The 17,846-nt window shown below is 38.1% G+C and overlaps 2 protein-coding genes across 2 annotated transcripts in view; both read left to right on the top strand.

The window, feature by feature from the left end:
• The window catches only part of LOC105311126 (arylamine N-acetyltransferase 1-like), a 149,580-nt gene that overhangs the window by 11,673 nt on the left and 120,061 nt on the right, over positions 1 to 17,846 (top strand). The gene's annotated exons all lie outside the window — the stretch shown is intronic.
• Positions 11,402 to 17,846, top strand: part of LOC105311125 (F-box only protein 36-like) — a 28,467-nt gene continuing 22,022 nt past the window's right edge. The window contains exon 1 of the mRNA XM_023526944.1: positions 11,402 to 11,462. The gene's annotated coding sequence lies outside the window, so the exon portion shown is untranslated. The remainder of the gene's footprint in view (positions 11,463 to 17,846) is intronic.

The following is a 17,846-nucleotide window of genomic DNA, read 5'->3' on the forward strand; positions in this document are numbered from 1 at the left end:
TTCACGCAATACAGCGGAGTACGCATTCTTCTCAAGTTCAAACAGATTATTCTCCAGGATAGATCATATCATAGGACACGAAACAAGTCATAAAACAGTGAATAAAATGGTGGTTACCAGGGTGTAGGGGCTGGGAGGATAGGACCGATGTTGTTTAAGGGTATAAATTTAGTAAATAAGTCCTAGAGACCTAAGCACAGTACTGTAAATATAGACAATAATATTATATTATAATTATCAAACTTGCTAAGAAACTAGAACTTCATTATTCTAAGCACTAAAAAAAGTGATATTTACGTGACATGAAAGACATAATAACTATCGATACGATGGCAATCACGTTGCAATATATAAACGTATCAAATTAATATGTTGTACACCTTAAATTTACACAATGTTGTGTGTCAGGATATTTCTATTTAAAAAATTAAATCCTACCTCCAGGTCATGCTATCATGCAGGGAGTGGCAGGCAGGCTCTTGGCTCACGGCGGTTGTGAAAAAAATGACAACCGGGGAAGAACTATGGTTCTCCTGGTGTTCCCTGTTGACTAGCCTTCAGAGGCCCTTGTGTGGGACATAAAGCGCTCTTCCATCACTTCCTTAGATGGCACCCCTAGCCTCTCTAGTCATCCCAGCTCGCTCTCTTTTCCTGATCCCATTTTATGCTTTTTATAACCTAAGAAAGGAAACCAAGGCCTAGAGAAATATAAAAATTCCTATTCAGTTTTACGTTCCTGTGAAAATGCTCCCTTTTTTTAATGGAATCATTTTCTGGTCTCCCAGGCAGAAATAATGCCTCTTTTCTTCATGTTCCAACTGTAGCTAGTATGCATAGCCATTTCATAATCTATCATAATGTGTTATTTATTTGCTTGCCTCACTTCATCTCTGACTAATTGATGAATGCATTCAGTTGATCATCATTTATTGGGTGCTAACCATGTATCTAGCATTCTGCTTGATAAATATAAAAACGAATACATTTTTGTTCAGTGAATACACAGTAAATGTGCTGAGGCTAGAGAAGCAACGCTGCACTTGGGCATGCAGATAATAAAGAATATGGAGGGCTCAGGAAATGGCTACTTTGCTGTTGTAGTGCATTCAATTACGATGGAAGATAAAGCTGGAAAGAAAGTCAGCAAATGGACCATATATCTTGAATATCAGTGGTTAAATTTTAATCTGTTTTAAATTTGATTTTTTTTTTAATTTAGGAGAGCTTATCAAACATTTACCAGCCCATCATTAAGAATGATTAGTTAGCATTTGAAGTTCCCTTGTCAATAATAATCAAGGCGTCTGAGGTAGCTTTACAAATGCTTTACATATCATCATCGAAGTCTATACGAGAGTGTTTGGTGATTAGCTCAATGGATGTTCAAAATATCTTATCATTGGTAAAATGTGTGGTGTTCAGGTACGTTGTTAAGAAGAAATATTGTACACTAGCTACCACCATTCTTTCATGGACAAGTTATGGGCATCTGCAGGCCCAGCAGTCTAGCATCTTCAGATAAGTACTGGAGGCCTAGAGCCCTATGTGGCCTGTGTCCCCTGTCACCACAGGGCGGGTTCTGCTTCCTTATCCAACGAGGAAGTGCCTGGTCCTGCCACGAGAATTTTGCTACTTTCTCCTAAAAATGAACCTCTCATTCAAGGCACATGTTGGAGATTCCTTAAATTTCTAACAAGTCGCATGGCTATTTTTGTGCTTGATAATAAATATTTTAAAACTTGACAGAATTTGATCTAAGACTTGTTTTCACTGTCACATACCACCAGTTAGGAGAGAGGACAGCTTCTGTCCTTCTAATCATGGGGGACTACCTATATTTACCAAAAGGCTACCACTTCACACCCAAAAGAATAGCCGTAACCAAAAAGCTATAATAACAAGTGTTAGTGAGGTTGTGGAGAAACTGAACCCTCATATACTGCTGGTGGGATAGTAAAATGATGCAGCTGTTTTGGAAAACAGGTTGGAAATTTCTTTAAAAGCTAAATAGAAATTTACCATATAACCTAGTGGTTTTACTCGTAGGCATCTTCCCAAGAGAAATGAAAACATATATCCACACAAAAACTTACTTATGGGTTCATAGCAGTATGTTTCAGATACAAAACCACAAGTATGATTTCATTTACATGAATGTCTAGGAAAGCTAAATCTGTGAAGATCTAAAGTAGATTAGTGGTTACATGTGGCTGGCGATGGGGAGTATCTCTTGGGCACATGGAAACTGGATTGAGGTAATGGTTGTACGACTCTGTAAATAATTTTCTAAAACTTGAATTTTACACTTAAAACAAGTGATAAGTTATATGTCTACATAAGCTACTTTTAAATTTTCAAAAAAATATGTGTGTAGATGATAGATACATTAGATGATTGGTAGATACATAGATGATAGATAGATGATAGGCTAGATTAGGTCAGTTTGCAACATCTGGTAATGAATGACCTGTGAAGGGTTTATACATAAACCAATTCTTATCAAAGTGTATCACCACAAACAAGGGAGCAATTGACCTACAACATTAGGACGTCGCTAGGTGATAGGAATTTTTCAGCTCCATTATAATCTTATGGGACCACCATTGTATATGCGCTCCATCATTGACTGAAACGTCCTTATGCAGTGATGATAATAATGTTTTCAAACAGTTGGCTTAAAGTGAGGGCAAATTCCACAGTCACAGAGCTGAGCAAACTTAATGTGATGATGGGAAATCAATATTCGTTTCATTAAATTATCACCATCTTATGTGATAGTAAGATAATGTGTCCATAACTAGAATTCCACCATCAATAATAGGATTAAATCTCTGGGTCAGACTAACCTCTGATCAAGAGAAAGGATTTTAAGGCATAACACGAATTAGAACATTTTATCTCGTTTTTATTTAATTTCCACATCCTGGTACTGTTTCAACCTTTTTTTCTTTCCCCATGCTTATGACATTCTCTTCTTCCAATACAGGAAAATAATTTCATAGATGTGATTCACCCTGGATGATTCGTTTGATCGTCTAAGACCTTCCTATCCCTTGTCTTGAATAAAGGCTAGAGAAGGTGACAGGGATCTCCAGAGTTTTTTTTTTATATAATGACATGTCTTATATGTATTACATCACTTAAATCATTCAGTAATCAAAATTTTATCCCTTGTATACTTGACATTTTCTCTTAAGAAAGCAATTATTCTAGAACTAAAAAAAATTTAAAAAATTAAAAAAGAAAGGAAAGAAAGGAACACATTAGAGATAAGCTAATATTGTTTTAATTTCAAAACACCCTCAGAAACTCCTAAGAGCAAGGTGAATGGCAAGATAATAGGCTGTGATTCAAATCAAAGACAATGATGTCCCTAGACATCAGGAGGCAACCAGAACATACCATCCTTTAATAACCGTTCCAGCTACCCTGATACTCAGCAGTTTCCCAAGGTATTTTATACTATTTGCCCCTGATATTGGTGGATAGGTCAAAATGATTTATAGACAACTATTTTTAATTCAATTTTTGACACTCAAAATTTACTTAATGCCATACATTTTCATGAGAGATTATGCCCTGATCTTGAGGATACTGAGGTCCGGGAAGGTTAGACAAGCACCAGACTCTTCCCATTTAAATTCTGGTTTCCCCTCTCCCAGTCTATTCTTATTCCACTTCATCATTTTAGGGTGAGATCATAGCATATCGACATGGCATGATTGACATCACTAAGAGTTAATCCTCATTCTGTAGTCGGGGGGCAGGGGGTGGGGATTTAATATTTTTTTTTTAAGAAGGATACATCACAATTCAAGTTATTATGTTAATGTGATCATATATATCACGTGATCTGGGTTGAGACATAAAGTTCATCAAAATTTTAGGCAAAGAAGCTTAGACAGGAAAAAAAGCCACAGAGCCCAAATTGATGGCCCTCAGCTCCTTTCTTGAGATCTCACAGGCTTCATAAACCTTTACCTGAAATGAATTGCTTGCCGTTTCCTTATTTTAGCCAATTTTTGATCCTGCTCATTCATTGTTATAACAAAGCTAAAGGAATGGACAAGAAGAAGATTTTCAAGTTTTATGTTTTTGCTTTCGTATTCCAAAAATGGGCCTGAATGAAAAACAAAAAAGCGTTTTGGTCCAAGAGGCAGCTTTCCCACAAAGAAGCAGCGCTGGAAACTTAGAATGTTCCAGGTATTGGCCTATATTCATCTCAGTCCAAACTTCAGGTAGAGATGGTACTATTAAAATGGAAATTGCGCTAGTCTGCATGCTCTGGTACCTTGTTTTATGAAATTAAAGATATTTTCAGAAATAGTCAAGCACTGGGGATAAGTAATTATTGTTTAAATCTGAGATAAAAAGACGCCCACCTTCAAAAAAAGAAAGAACTATGAACAAAGCTTGGGTCTTAAAAGATGAATACGAATCAGCAGAATGAGACAATCTTACTCCTGAGGGGGAGGAAAGGGCTTTCCCTTTCGGGACCGGAGATGAAACATTTACAAAGAAGAATTCAAAGCTTCAATCCTATTGCTGGATTTTGTGACTCAGAATTGAATTTATTAGTCTGACAAATTGGTTTCTTACAGATGCCTTGATTTGAGAACCGAATATACTGTTTGGCTGAGGTCACACATCTTTGCTGAAATGCCTGAGAGCGATTTCCAATGTGTTTGTTTATACAGGCAAGGAGGACAGAGGGGGCTGCCTCCCAGGTGATAAAGTCCCTGATGAAACCGGATTCTTATCAGTCGGTGGAGGGGGGGGGAAGGGGCGGGGGGGGTGGGAATTAGACTGTCTCTGATGCTCTGTATTGGCAACTTCCTTACCGAACCAGCACCTCCTATGGTCTCCTAACAAAAAAACAAGAACACAAAGGAACGCGGCAGCAAGGTGTGATGGAGATTGTGTCATGGAATCCAAGTCGAGCCTGGAAGCCAGAACTCAAAGTCTGGATTTACTGGCTATATAATTCTAGAGCTATCACCTGTCGTATGCTTCACTTGCTCATTGAGGCAAAAGAGGAAAATAAACAAGTGTCTAGGCTCTGAAGTCAGACAAATCTGGATTTGAATTTTATTGAGGCTCAGGTTTCCTTATCTGTGAAGTAAGAATATTACCTTACTGTATTAGTCAGAGTTCTCCAGGGAAATAGAATCAGTAGGGGGTGTGTGTGTGTGTGTGTGTGTGTGAGAGAGAGAGAGAGAGAGAGAGAGAGAGAGAGAGAGACAGAGACAGAGACAGAGAGACAGAGAGAGACAGAGAGAGAGAGAATATAAAGAATTAGCTCAGCTCAAGATTATGGAGGCCAGCAAATCCAAAATCTGTAGCATGGGCTGGTAGGCTGGAGATTCAGGAGTTGGCTGTAGAATTAGGAAGAGCTGATTTTGCAGATGAAGTCCAAAGGCAATCTGCTGGAGAATTTCTTTTTTTTTAGAGGGAGGTTGTTCTCTTCTTCTTTTTTTTTTCCCCCTATTCAGGCTTAAACTGACTGGATGAGACCTACTCACATTGTGCAGAGCAATCTAGTTTTTGCAAAGACCATCAATTTAAGTCTTAATCTCATCTAAATGACCTTACAGAAACAGCCAGAATAATGTTTGACCAAATGGGAGCACCCTGTGAACCAGCTACACATACAGTTAACCATCACACTCATGTAATCCTCACAAGAACCCTATGAAATGAGTTTTATTTGTGAAGCGCATCTCCCAAGCTCATGTAACAAGCAATCATTATTATTCTGTTATCTATCAAAAAGTGCCAAAGTCAGGAGTCACTGCAACTCTCTCTTGCTCTCCAGACGTTTTCAGAAGAACTCTTCTCAATATTCCCTACATATGTATTCATCCAATGCTTTTCGATGAGAAACCTAAACATATTCAACCAAGTGAATTGACACTGCATGCTGTTGTATTTTCTGACACTTTCATCCTAGTGCCACTTCTGAGGTGCATGAAATGATAAAAGTGAGTACTAAATCTCTGCCCCTCCTAATCTTTCTTCTTTAATGATTATATTCTCCCATCCATTCCTTCCTTTGAAAGATCCCTCTGTTTTGTAGAAGGAGAAGAAGAAGAAAGGAGAGGGCAAGGTACAATGGAGAGAAGGGAGGAAAGAAGGGGAAAATTGAAAACAAAAGAAATAGATAATCGAGAGGATCATGTCGATAAAACAGGCAGATAAGACCATCAGTTTTCCCTGGCTTAATCCTAAAACCCATAAACTAGGAGTGTGGGCCCTGGGTAACAATCCTAACAATCTGTTTTGAATAGCCAGGCAAACCTTCTTATGTGTAGTTGTTGAAAGAACAGATATTTGGACATTTGAAGACGATCTAGTAATAATTATACCCTCTGGTCACTGTGGAAACCATAGCAAATCTTGTCCTTCACACCCATACAACTCCCTGCGCCTTGGGCTCTGCAGTCCTGCCAGCTCGCTGGGTGAGCGTGGCGAATCTTCCATAGGTTTTCTGAGAGCTGGGGTCTGTGGGCTGCTCTCCAGGGTCCTCAGGGCTGCCATCATGCAATGCTCACTTATTCTTTCCCCAGTCTGAGGCCATTTGAGATCAAATTGCCATCTGTGAGCACACTTCCATATTCTTTCTCATCTGAGGAAGAATCTCTAGTCTTGGTAAAATACTTTCATAATCCAGTTTCAACATATGGCTTTCAATGACTCAATACTAGAAGATGCTGTGGCGCGATCAATTCTAAGATCCACGGAGCCAATTGAGATGAATTATGAGCCTTTATGAGCCGGCCGGGGACTGACTCTACCACGCAGGGTGCAGGGTTCCAGGAGATCAGCCCTGAGCTCCCAAAAGAGGCAGTTTATAAAGCCTAGAACCGCACCCTGGTTTAACATCAAAGGAGCAAACACATTAAGCACGTCCTAGTTAACATCAAACAAGCAAGCAGATTACAGAAGCAGAAGTTGGCCATTAGCATATGTTTGCCCAGAACCACACCCTTAACAAAGAGACCTCAAGAGTTCGAGTCCAACTGCTTGCCTAGCATAGAAAACCCTACTACAAATTCCCTGTCGGATAATCATTAAACACTTTTCCACATCTTCTTGATGGTAATGACTTGATTACCTTAAAATGAAAAACTGCAAGGGACTCGAGGGTGTGAACAAAACATTCCTTTCAGGTAAGTGTGTGATAGTCATTAACGACTCTAGATTTTCTGTTACTGAAAAGAGTAGTGAAAAAACTTTTCAAATTTTCAAATTTTGACTTATTCTGAATTAGAAAAATTTATTCATTTTTTTTTAAATTAATGTCTAGATCTATATAAATTTATCCTCATTGTGGAAACAACGAGAATCTCAAAACTACTTCTTCATACTGGGCTGAGTGGGCATTAAGTAATAGAGATCCAAAGACTATTTCCTGTCATCTAAGCTGGAGAATTTTGACTAAGTCACAAAAGATAAGATGGAAATAGCCGCTAAGCCAGGATTTAGGAGATACAGGGAGGAAGAAACTGCAGGAAACATCCTTCACATAGTGATACCCAGCCCTTCTCTAACAAGATTTGTTTGCTAGGAACCTAGAACAACTGGTGGGACACATAATAAAGAAATAAAGCTTATTACACAACAAAATGAAAATAAAGGCTGTTTGATCGACCTCATTCAAAAGAAACTTCAATGTGCTTTGATCTCTGGATAAAAAAATAAAATAAAATAAAAAGCTTCTAACTTTTAAGTTACTGATGTCAGTTTTTAATGCTTTTCCCGTGAGATTAGAAACTCCATTGTTCCCAAAATGACTGGCATTCTTTTTCATAACGCAAATATAGGGAGTCTTAGTGCCAACAGCCAGTACTTAGGAGAACTAGAATTAGAGGTCCTTAGGCAACAGGAGGGGTTGTACGTGCTCCAGGAAGCTTAAACACAAGTTTCAATTTAGCTAATATTTTATAGGCAACATTTTAGATTTGTTTTGATCCAGTGTAAAAATCAATTCCACAAACACTGCGTGTTTTCAGCTACCAAATTTGTTTTAAAGACTAAAAGAAATAATCAGGGAAAATGCTGCTTTTGATGTAATTCTGACTAAAAGGGAAGCAGCTTTGGGTTGTGTTGAGAAACTGAAGAGAGAGCAGTCACTTTTTTTCCTAATCTTGTGTTGAATTAGGTCTTTGATCCCTTTTGAATTAAATTTTTGTACATAGTGTAAGGTAAGACTCTAAGTTCATGTTTTTTACATGTGGACATGTAACTGGTTTGTGTTTGTTTGGTTGGTTTGGTTTGTTGCCTGCAGAATATTATGAACCAGGCTTAATGCCTTAAATAAATTATCTCATTTAAGATTCACACTAAGACTACAAAAGAGGTGTTAGAAGATCAAATAAGGTCTCAGAGAAAGACAAATTTGCGCTAGATAGCAATACTGGGATTTGAACCCATGTTAGTTCAACAGCAAAGTTGATTGATCCTGTTTTCATGACTCTGTACCGTCTCTCCAAGACTTTGTGACTGCCATTTAAAGCTCTACGCTATTTATCAAAAGCCCACTTCCCACACCCTACCTTCTACTATTGCTACTTCTCTACCTGGGTGCTTATTTATTCCCTAAATATGTCAAGAAAATGTCCAGTTTTGAAACTTCTGGAGAATAGCGGTACAGCATAAGCAAACAATATTTTTAAAATTTACTTTAACCCTACCTATCTATCTCATTAACCTTATTTAAGAAAGAGCTCTTCATGCAGTCCCTCTTGCTATTTCAGATCTCACTGATCTCTCTTTTCCTCCAAACTTCTAGAGCACTTATGATATATAGTTATATAGACACAGTCTTGGTGACAGAGACTCCTATTCCCCAATATCTATTCTTTTTTGTTCTCATACACTTAGAAATTTTATTTCCCAGCCTTCTGTTCAGCTCTATAGAGTCATCTGACTAAATTACTGCCAATAAGATATATAAGGAAATAGAGTGTGGGATCTGCAGTGATGTCCCCTCTTTCGTTTCTGGTTTTAGTAATTTGGGTCTTTACTCCTTTCTTCTGATTTAGCTTGGCTAGAGGCTTATCAATTTCATTGATCTTTTCAAATAACCATCTTTTGGTTTCATTGATTTTTCTCTCTTGGTTTCCTATTTTTAATTTCATTGATTTATGCTCTAATTTAATTCTTTCTTTTTTTTCTGCTTACTTTGGATTTAATTTATTCTTTTTTCCCTAGTTTCCTAAGGTAAAAGGTTCTATAGATTGTTGATTTTAGATCCTTCTTTTTTTCTAATATATGTGTTCACTGCTATAATTTTCCTCTAAGCACTGCTTGGCTATATATATATATATATATATATATATATATATATATAGATAGATAGATAGATAGATATAGATATAGATATAGATATAGATATATATATGATTGATATATATATATAATCTCCTATAAATTTTGAAAAGTTATCATTTTATTTTAGTTCAAAATTTTTTTACTTTTCTTGAAATTTTACCTCGGCCCATGTATTATTTAGAAATATGTTGTCTAATCTTCACACATGTGGGGGATTCCAGCTATCTTTCTGTTGTTGATTTCTAGTTTAATTTCATTGTTGTCTCAGAGCAGATGTTGCATGATTCTACTGTTTTAAACGTGTTAACATGTGTCTGATAGGCCAGAAATGGTCCATCTTGGTGAAAGTTTTATGTAAACATGAGAAGAATGTGTATTCTGCTGTTGTTGGCTGAATCAGTCTCTAGATGTTCATTATAGTCAATTGATTGATGGTTTGGGGTTCAACTATGTCCTTTCTGATTTTCTATCTGCTGGATCTGTCCATTTCTGATAGAGGGGTGTTGAAGTCTTCAACTATACAGTGGATTCATCTATTTCACCTTGCAGTTCTATCAGCTTTTGCTTCCCATATTTTGATGCTCTGTTAGGTGCATAGATGTTAAGGATTACTATGTCTTTTTGGAGAACGGACTCCTTTATCATTATGAAGTGCCACTCTTTGTCCCTAATACTTTTCTTTCTGTGAAGACTGCTCTGTCTGATTAACATACGCGTTTCTTTTTGATTAGTGTTAGCCTGATATCTCTTTCTTCATCCATTTACTTTTAATCTATATATGTCTTTATATTTCAAGTGGGTTTCTCATAGACAACATATATTGGGTCTTCTTTTTGATACACTGACAATCTCCGTCTTTTAATCAGTGTATTTAGAACATTAACATTTAAAATGATTATTGACATAGGATTAATATCGACTGTACTGGTTATTGTTTTCTATTTATTGTACTTGTTCTTTGTTTCTATTTTTGTATTCTACTCTTTCTCTGACTTTTATGGTTTTAATTGAGCATTTTATAATTTCATGTTCTCTCCTTTCTTTTTAGCCTATCGGCTATGCTTTTTTTTCATTTTATGTTTAGCGGTTGCTCTAGAGTTTGCAATATACTTTGACAACTAATCCGAGTCTACTTTCAAATCATACTATATCACTTTATGAGCAATACAAGTATCAGGAAACAAAATATTTCTAATTCCTTCCTTCTAACCTTTGTATAATTGTTCCCATTTATTTTACTAATACCTAAATGCACATAAACATCCATTTCTGTGCATATATATGTGCATATATATACGCATACCTAATTGAATACATTATTGCTATTATTATTTTGAACTAACTGTTGTTATCTGTTAAATCAATTAAGAGTAAAAAAATATAAAAGTTTTCATTTTACTTTCATTTATTCCTTCTCCGATGTTCTTCCTTTATGGAAATCTGAATTTCTGACCTATATCATTTTCCATGTCTCTTGTTTGAAAAATGATATTGGTCAGAAATTCAGATTTTAACATTTCTTTAAAATCTTTTTAACATTTCTTACAAGGCAAGTTTACCAGCCAAACACTACTTTAATTTTTGTTTATCTAAAATAGTCTTGATTTCTCCTTCACCTTTGAAGGATAATTTCACAGCACACAGAATTTTATGTTGGGAGTTTTCTTTCAACAATTCAAATACTTCGATGCCTTCTAACTTACATGGTTTCTGTGAGGTTGAACATAATTCTCATCTTTGCTTCTCTCTAAGTAGTGTGTTTTTACAAACTCTCGAAAGAAGATGTTTCTAACATCTTCTTTTTTACTCAGGGTTTAGTTAGACCTCAGAAACCATACCAATAATTTGAACAGGAAATTTCAACATAAAGAATGATTAACTCGCAACGGGGAGTGGGAGGTGGGGTGTGGGGGAGGGGGGGATTAACTACTAAGAAGGGGTAAAAGAGAACTCTAAAGACTGCTGGAGTCACAACCTGTCTTACCCCTTTGTGACTTACTAGATTGTGACCTCAGACAAGTAACTTAGGCTGTTGGCAGTGTTCCCAGGACTCCCAGGCACACACCTGTGGGTGGACAAGCTGGGCTTATTACTCACCGCAAGGGAAACCACGCACATCCTGCAGTTCGGTAAGAGAATGTTCGAGCAGACTTGAGGATTTGGGCTCTTGTTAGGTGATTTGGGGGAGGATTGAAGGAAGTGGGCTTTCCTCTGTTTAGATGCTCTCAGGATTTGTGGCGATTATATAATTGGTTATGGGTTTGGTGGGGGTCGGGGCCTAGATTAAATGAGGCTACAGCTGTAATTGGTGAAGCAGCTGCCAGCACTCGAGTTGGCTGGGAGAGGGATCGTTGGTCAATCTGAGAGGTGTGGACAATGCTCTTGTTTTGTCTGGGCTCAGAATGGATGACAGAGGGGTCTTGACTTTGTCTTGACCCATGATGATCACAGAATGGCCTTGGGTGGTGGTGTCTTGTGAAATTGTTTATGTTCAACAGGAGAGAGAATACTAGCTATGAGTGGCAGGTCAGCTCCTGGCTGTCAGGGGCTGTTTTCTCTTTCTCATTATCCTTGCCTTAGTTTCCTCATCTGTAAGGTGGGAAATAATGAAAGTTTCTACCTCTTGGGTTTGGGACTGGGGAAGAGTACTCCGAGAAGAAACAAACATGAAAGGGGATCTCTTTCCCCAAGGATCATTTTCAGATATCATTGGAGAAGGTGATTGTGGTTCATTGCATAGTGGAGACATTCACTGGGTTGTACTGGGCCAGAGTTGTTCCACAGCTGTCAAGTTAAGGCCGGTGAGCCGGAAACCACAGGCCAGAGTGAAAAGCAAAACCTGGTAGTCGATGAGTGCCACTATGCATACTGAGAATCAACAACTGTGCCAAAAAAGCAGGGTAAGTGGGAAACACCTTCCTCCTACAATGTGCCTCCAGCACCCTCTATAGATGAAGCTAAACGTTTGTACCAGGTGGATAAGGAGAAACGTTTATAGGGTTCAGCTCCAGAAACACAAAGAAGGGAAAAGAATGGTAGATTAGAGTTAGAAAACAACAAATTGGTAACTAGCACAACCAGCATCCATTCATTCTTCTTCTGATAGTTGCATGCGAACTTTCCGCATCTACTTTATTTGTCCATGTACACCAACCAGAGCATCGCATCTCCCTGACCATAGCAATTTAGTGCAGAGGTAACAAGTAGCCTAGACAGAAATTCTCTCTCCCTCCACCTCTCTCTCTCTCCTGTCTGTCTGTCTGTCTGTCTGTCTGTCTGTCTACCTACCTACCTACCTATCTATCTATAACTACATGTCTGTCTAGGCTTATACTGAATCTTACAAGAGAGGTGTAAGTCTTTTGCTGCTGGGGCAATACCTAGAGCCTTAAAATGAAATCTTTGCAGCAGAAAGCATTACTCAGAGATGCAGAACGATTATGCCTTGATGAACTTGTTTAAGCCTTAAAGTTGGCCATCCTTGAACTTTTCGGTTATGTGAGCAAATAAATTTTCACTTTTTTTTCTTAACTCCAGTTGAATTAGGTTAATATGCTTTCTGTTACTGGCAACAGAAATAGTCTTGAATGATACAGTTCCTCAAATTTCACCCATATTGGGTATTTTTAAAACTCAACATATTTGGTCATAATTTTTCCCAACAGTGATTGGACACAGCCTTTTAAATAGTCTTTGTCATCATAGGGTATAGTTACATTAAATAATTCTTAATTTGATAATACGTTAATTCATTTGGAAAATATTAATTGAGTAACTGATAGATGCCGCATACTCTGCTAGGCACTGAGAATTAACATATAATCATAATAGACATGTTTCTTACTTTTTTGGAGCTTATGGTTTATCTAGCAAGGATTATGGAGAAGCAAATAGCCAGTAACAATCCAGGATAAATGTGATGTTGAGGAAGTCCTAGTTGCCATGGTAGCACAGAGGTGAGGCACCTGACCCACACTGGGAGTAAGGTTTGGTAAGAAGTTGAAAAAAACTTCCCAGAGAAGATAATCACTACCACATGCTGCTTTTCTGATGAGGATGAGAAGTCTTTAGGGAGGTGAAGAGAGAAAGAAATAATAGTCACAAAGCCCTGATGAGAAAAGAGATGACGACATGGCTGAGAAATTGAAAGAAGAGAAACAAGGTTGCACCTAGAGTGTGGTAGGAGGGACAGGAGAGTTGCGAGAGGTGAAGGCAAATTATACGCAGCCTCGTAAGTAATGTTAAAGAATGTGGACTTAAGATAAAGTGAGGTGCCATCCAAATAAGTCTCCTGGAGGGGAGTGGTATGACCAGACTTGTGTTTAAGATCACTCTGACTACTGTGAAAAAAAAGGAGGGTGCTCCGTTAGGAGGCAACTGTGATGATCCGGATGAGAGATTCTAGTAGCCTGAAGGAGGGTCATCAGGCAATGGGGATGAGGTGACATGGCCAGATTTGAAACGTATTTAGGAGGTAATACTGACAGAATGTGGGAGTGGTTCGATGCCTTCCTAAGGGAGAAAGAATGAAGGCACCGAAGTCGCTTGGCACCTTTATTCACTAAGAAGGAATAGAGGAGGATGAGTAGTTAATGACTTTTGTTTTGGGCTTGTTTGATGTCGAGAGTATGTGAAGGAAATTCTAGTAAGGATGTGAGTATGTGACTCCTGAAGCTGGGAAGGTTTTGGCTGGAAATAAAGACATGAGGCCCATAAGCAGATAATAACTTTAGCAATGAAAGAGCAAGACGTCTTTTGTGGAATTACCACAGAATAAAAAAAGAAAAGGGCCAAAGGCAAAACTAAAAATGTTTAAGGAGTGGTCAGATAATGAGGAGCTTACAAAAGAGACTGAACAAACAGGGAGAGAGGTGGGAAGAAAGGGTATGAATGAAAGAAGAAATGGGCAACAGTGTCTGTCAAATCACACTGGAAAACACAGAGGTGTTAGGGTTGAGGACTGATAATTTAACAGCCAGGGTTGCTGGCGATCTCAGCAAAGCAGTGTCAGTAAAGGAGAGTTGGTGGCATTCATATGACATTCTTCTGACGAGTGAACGGGGGTGAGGAAGTGTAAATAACATGTTAAAATGTTTTCTTTCAAGAAATTTCCTATGAAATAAAGGAAGAAATCGTGAAAGGAAGGCTTGAGTTCGAAGGGGAGTTTTTCTTTTGTTGTGTTTTGTTTTTAAGATAAGTGTTGAACCTATTTACCAGTTAATAGGAAGAAGCCAGTAAAAAGGAGAAGATTGAATATATAAGAGAAAAATAGAGGATCAATTGATAAAACCCCTGAGGAGACAGGACCCAAAGTGATCCAAAGCAGTTAGAAGGGTTAACCTAGAACAGGAGCTAGGACAAACTCCCTATTATAAGACGAGGAAAAAAGAATGAGTAGGGAAGGAAGGGAGTCTGTGGTTTGGGGGACAGGAGGTCGAGGACATTTGGTCGCTTCTATTTTCTCTGTGAAAATGGAGGTCAGCCCATCTGTTAAGAGCAGTGCACTGATGGTTTTGAGGACTGATGGTTTCACGAAATGGTCCCTGTAGAAAATGAGCAAGAACTGATTAGAGAAAAACACAGAAGGGTCCACACTGAGGACCTAACCGAGGTTAGGATCGTGATCATAATGGACACAGAACCTTAAGCTGTGGAATTTCCTGCAGTGGCCTTCTCCAGCATGAGTGCACATGTGGAGAAAACATACAAAGCACAGCTGGTGCCTGCTTTCGATTTCCTACTCTTTGGCCCATGTGATAATTTGCCTTTTCGTAAAAACTCAATCATCCATTCTAGTGAGATCTAAAAAGTTAATTTGCATAAAATCTCTAATTATTACTTATGAATCTATAATGCTATCCTTTAGAGAATTTTCATTTATTTCTCTAATTCTCTTTGACTATCATTCTTGAAAATTAGAGTGCCTAGCATCTTAGTTTCCTTTAGCTATTGTAACAAATTACCACAATCTTGGTAGCTTAAAACAACACACATTTATACTCTTACAGCTATGGAGGTCAGAGGTCTGAAATCAGTTCACAGGGCTACGCTCAGTCTGGAGTCTCTAGGGAAGAATCTGTTTCCTTGCCTTTTCCAGCTTCTTGGAGCTTCATTCTTTGTGTTCCTTGGCTCACAGTTCCTTCAAAGCCATTTTCTTTGAGTGGTCACATTGCCTTCTTCTGTCTAATCGAATCTCCATCTGCTTCCCTTTTAGAAGGATAGTTGTGATTATATTTATGGCCCACACATATATTCCAGTATAATCTTCTCATCTCAAAATCCTTAACTTGATTACATCTGCAAAGTCTCTTTTACTGTATAACATAACATACATAGGTTCTGTGGATTAGGAGCCAGATATCTTTAGGGGCTATTGGCCTACTACATCCTGTGTTCTGTGTTGGAACTGCCAAGCCTTCACGGAACAAGAATGCCTGGAAGTGCTATAGGGATTAGGAAACAGCTACTGATGGCAATGCACCATTCTCTGAAGTCCGTATGTGGGGTACAAGGGACAGTGCAGTCAGACTAGTAGGTAGACTCTAAGAAGAGAGATTATAAAGCTTGTATAAAGATTATAAAGACAGTATAAAGCTTGAATTCCATGAGGTAGCTATAGAAATTACGGTGCGTCATTTTGTAGGTGAGAGAGTGAGCATGAGAGATGGGGAGACTGAGACACAGAAGAAAATAGTTGCCTACATGCAGAAGAGACAACTATATCCCAGCTTTCTACTCTCGTGTGCCACTACCACAGTCCCGGTGCATCTGTGTTCTCCTTTCCAAGGCTTTGCTCATTATTGTCTTAAATATGCTTGAGAGACTCATTTGCTTTAACAAAAAAAGATTTTTATACTTCTGCATTTCTTTTCCTTTGACTTTCTCTCATGTAAGTAGCAATTTTCTGGAACAAAGAAGGTCCTTGACCAGCATCACCACACAGGGCCTCTAAATCGATTTCAGTTTCTAGTGCATGTCACAGTGCCCGCTTCCCTTCCGTGTAAGGATTCATCAAGGGGCATTATGACAGCGCAATGCTAACCCAAAGCATTACCAACAAATTTATTCTGAGCCCAAGAAGGGCTGGAAATGAAAATTATTTTGATTTAGGAACCCTGACATCATTCTTATAAAAGTATCTACTTTTGGTTAAATGATTTACATAACAGAAAGAACTGGACAATTAAATTACCAGAACTGGTATTTCTTCCTATGGTTCCCATTCTTCGATATAGGAGACCCCAAGATCTTGAGTTTATATCCAAAAAATTTAATGGAATAATCAAGGAACATTATAATAAGGAATGTAACTTTCACACCTCAATCAATAGCTTTCCAAAATTACGAATGATATCTGCTTATGCTATATAAATGTATCATCATGTATTTTTCAACATGCAAAAGTCATAGGAGCCAGGACATGGCAATGCACCACTCCCTGAAGTCCATTTATGGCTCTAAGAGGAGAGATTAGGTATGAAGGCTCTAAGAAGGAGATTAGGTATGAAGCTCAAATCCCATGAGGTGGCTACAGAAATTGCAGTGCATCGTTTTGCAGGAGGGAGAGTGAGCTTGAGAGATGGGGAGACTGAGACACAGAAGAAAATAGTTGCCTACATGCAGCAGAGAAAACCACACCCCAACTTTCTATTCTCATGTAGAACCAGTCCTGGGTTCTAGCCTGGTTCTAGCCTGGCCCAAGCGCTATACTTTACCATTTGACAAACAGTTTCCCCATCGGGATTTCACTTTCTGCTGCTGCAAAATGGATGAGTTGCACTAAATTATTTCAGTGATTTATCTCTCGTAGCCCACTATTGTATGATTTTATCCACAAGTCGAAAGGTATTAGATTTAGGACACTTATTTAAAAGTCTATAAAATTTTCACTAAGATTATCCTAGAGAAGGTAGCTATTATTGTCCACACAGACATCCGATTCACACTTTTTATTTACATTAGTCAATTTAAGCAAAATGGACATTCCGGTATCTCTGCAGCCATAGCCTAAACGCTTTCTTCTTTTATAAGCCCTTTCCTATTTAAATTTTCAGAGTCTTTGCTAGGTTTGCTACCCAGGGCATTTTTGCGAAGGTCACACCCTTTCAAAAATGTTTAAATGCTGAGATGGGGCAACACACCTATTGAAGTATAGGCAATGTTGCTTCTATAAAAAGAATTGCACCTCTTTAGAATTTAAAAAGTTATCTTAAAGACAATGGCTAAAAAAGAATGCATAATAGATTTAGCTTTGAAAAATGTCTTACAAGATTTTACATAAGGGCTATTTAAACAGTTAAATCCCTACAGAATTTGCGAGTTTCCTCAAGGATAAGGAAAGGCTGAAATCAGAGGTTGGAAAGTATAAGTAAGATCTGCTTGTGGATATCTTATTTTAGTCCACACGGAATCCTAAAACTTAAAAATTGTATTTAAAAGAATTGAATTTGGGCTGCACTTGAAAACTGGGGAGATTGGGCCACACTAGGCCAGGTTCTGTAGTCCCCATCCCT

This window comes from Pteropus vampyrus, unplaced genomic scaffold (genome assembly GCF_000151845.1).
Source record: "Pteropus vampyrus isolate Shadow unplaced genomic scaffold, Pvam_2.0 Scaffold1000000514, whole genome shotgun sequence".
Lineage (NCBI taxonomy): Eukaryota > Metazoa > Chordata > Mammalia > Chiroptera > Pteropodidae > Pteropus > Pteropus vampyrus.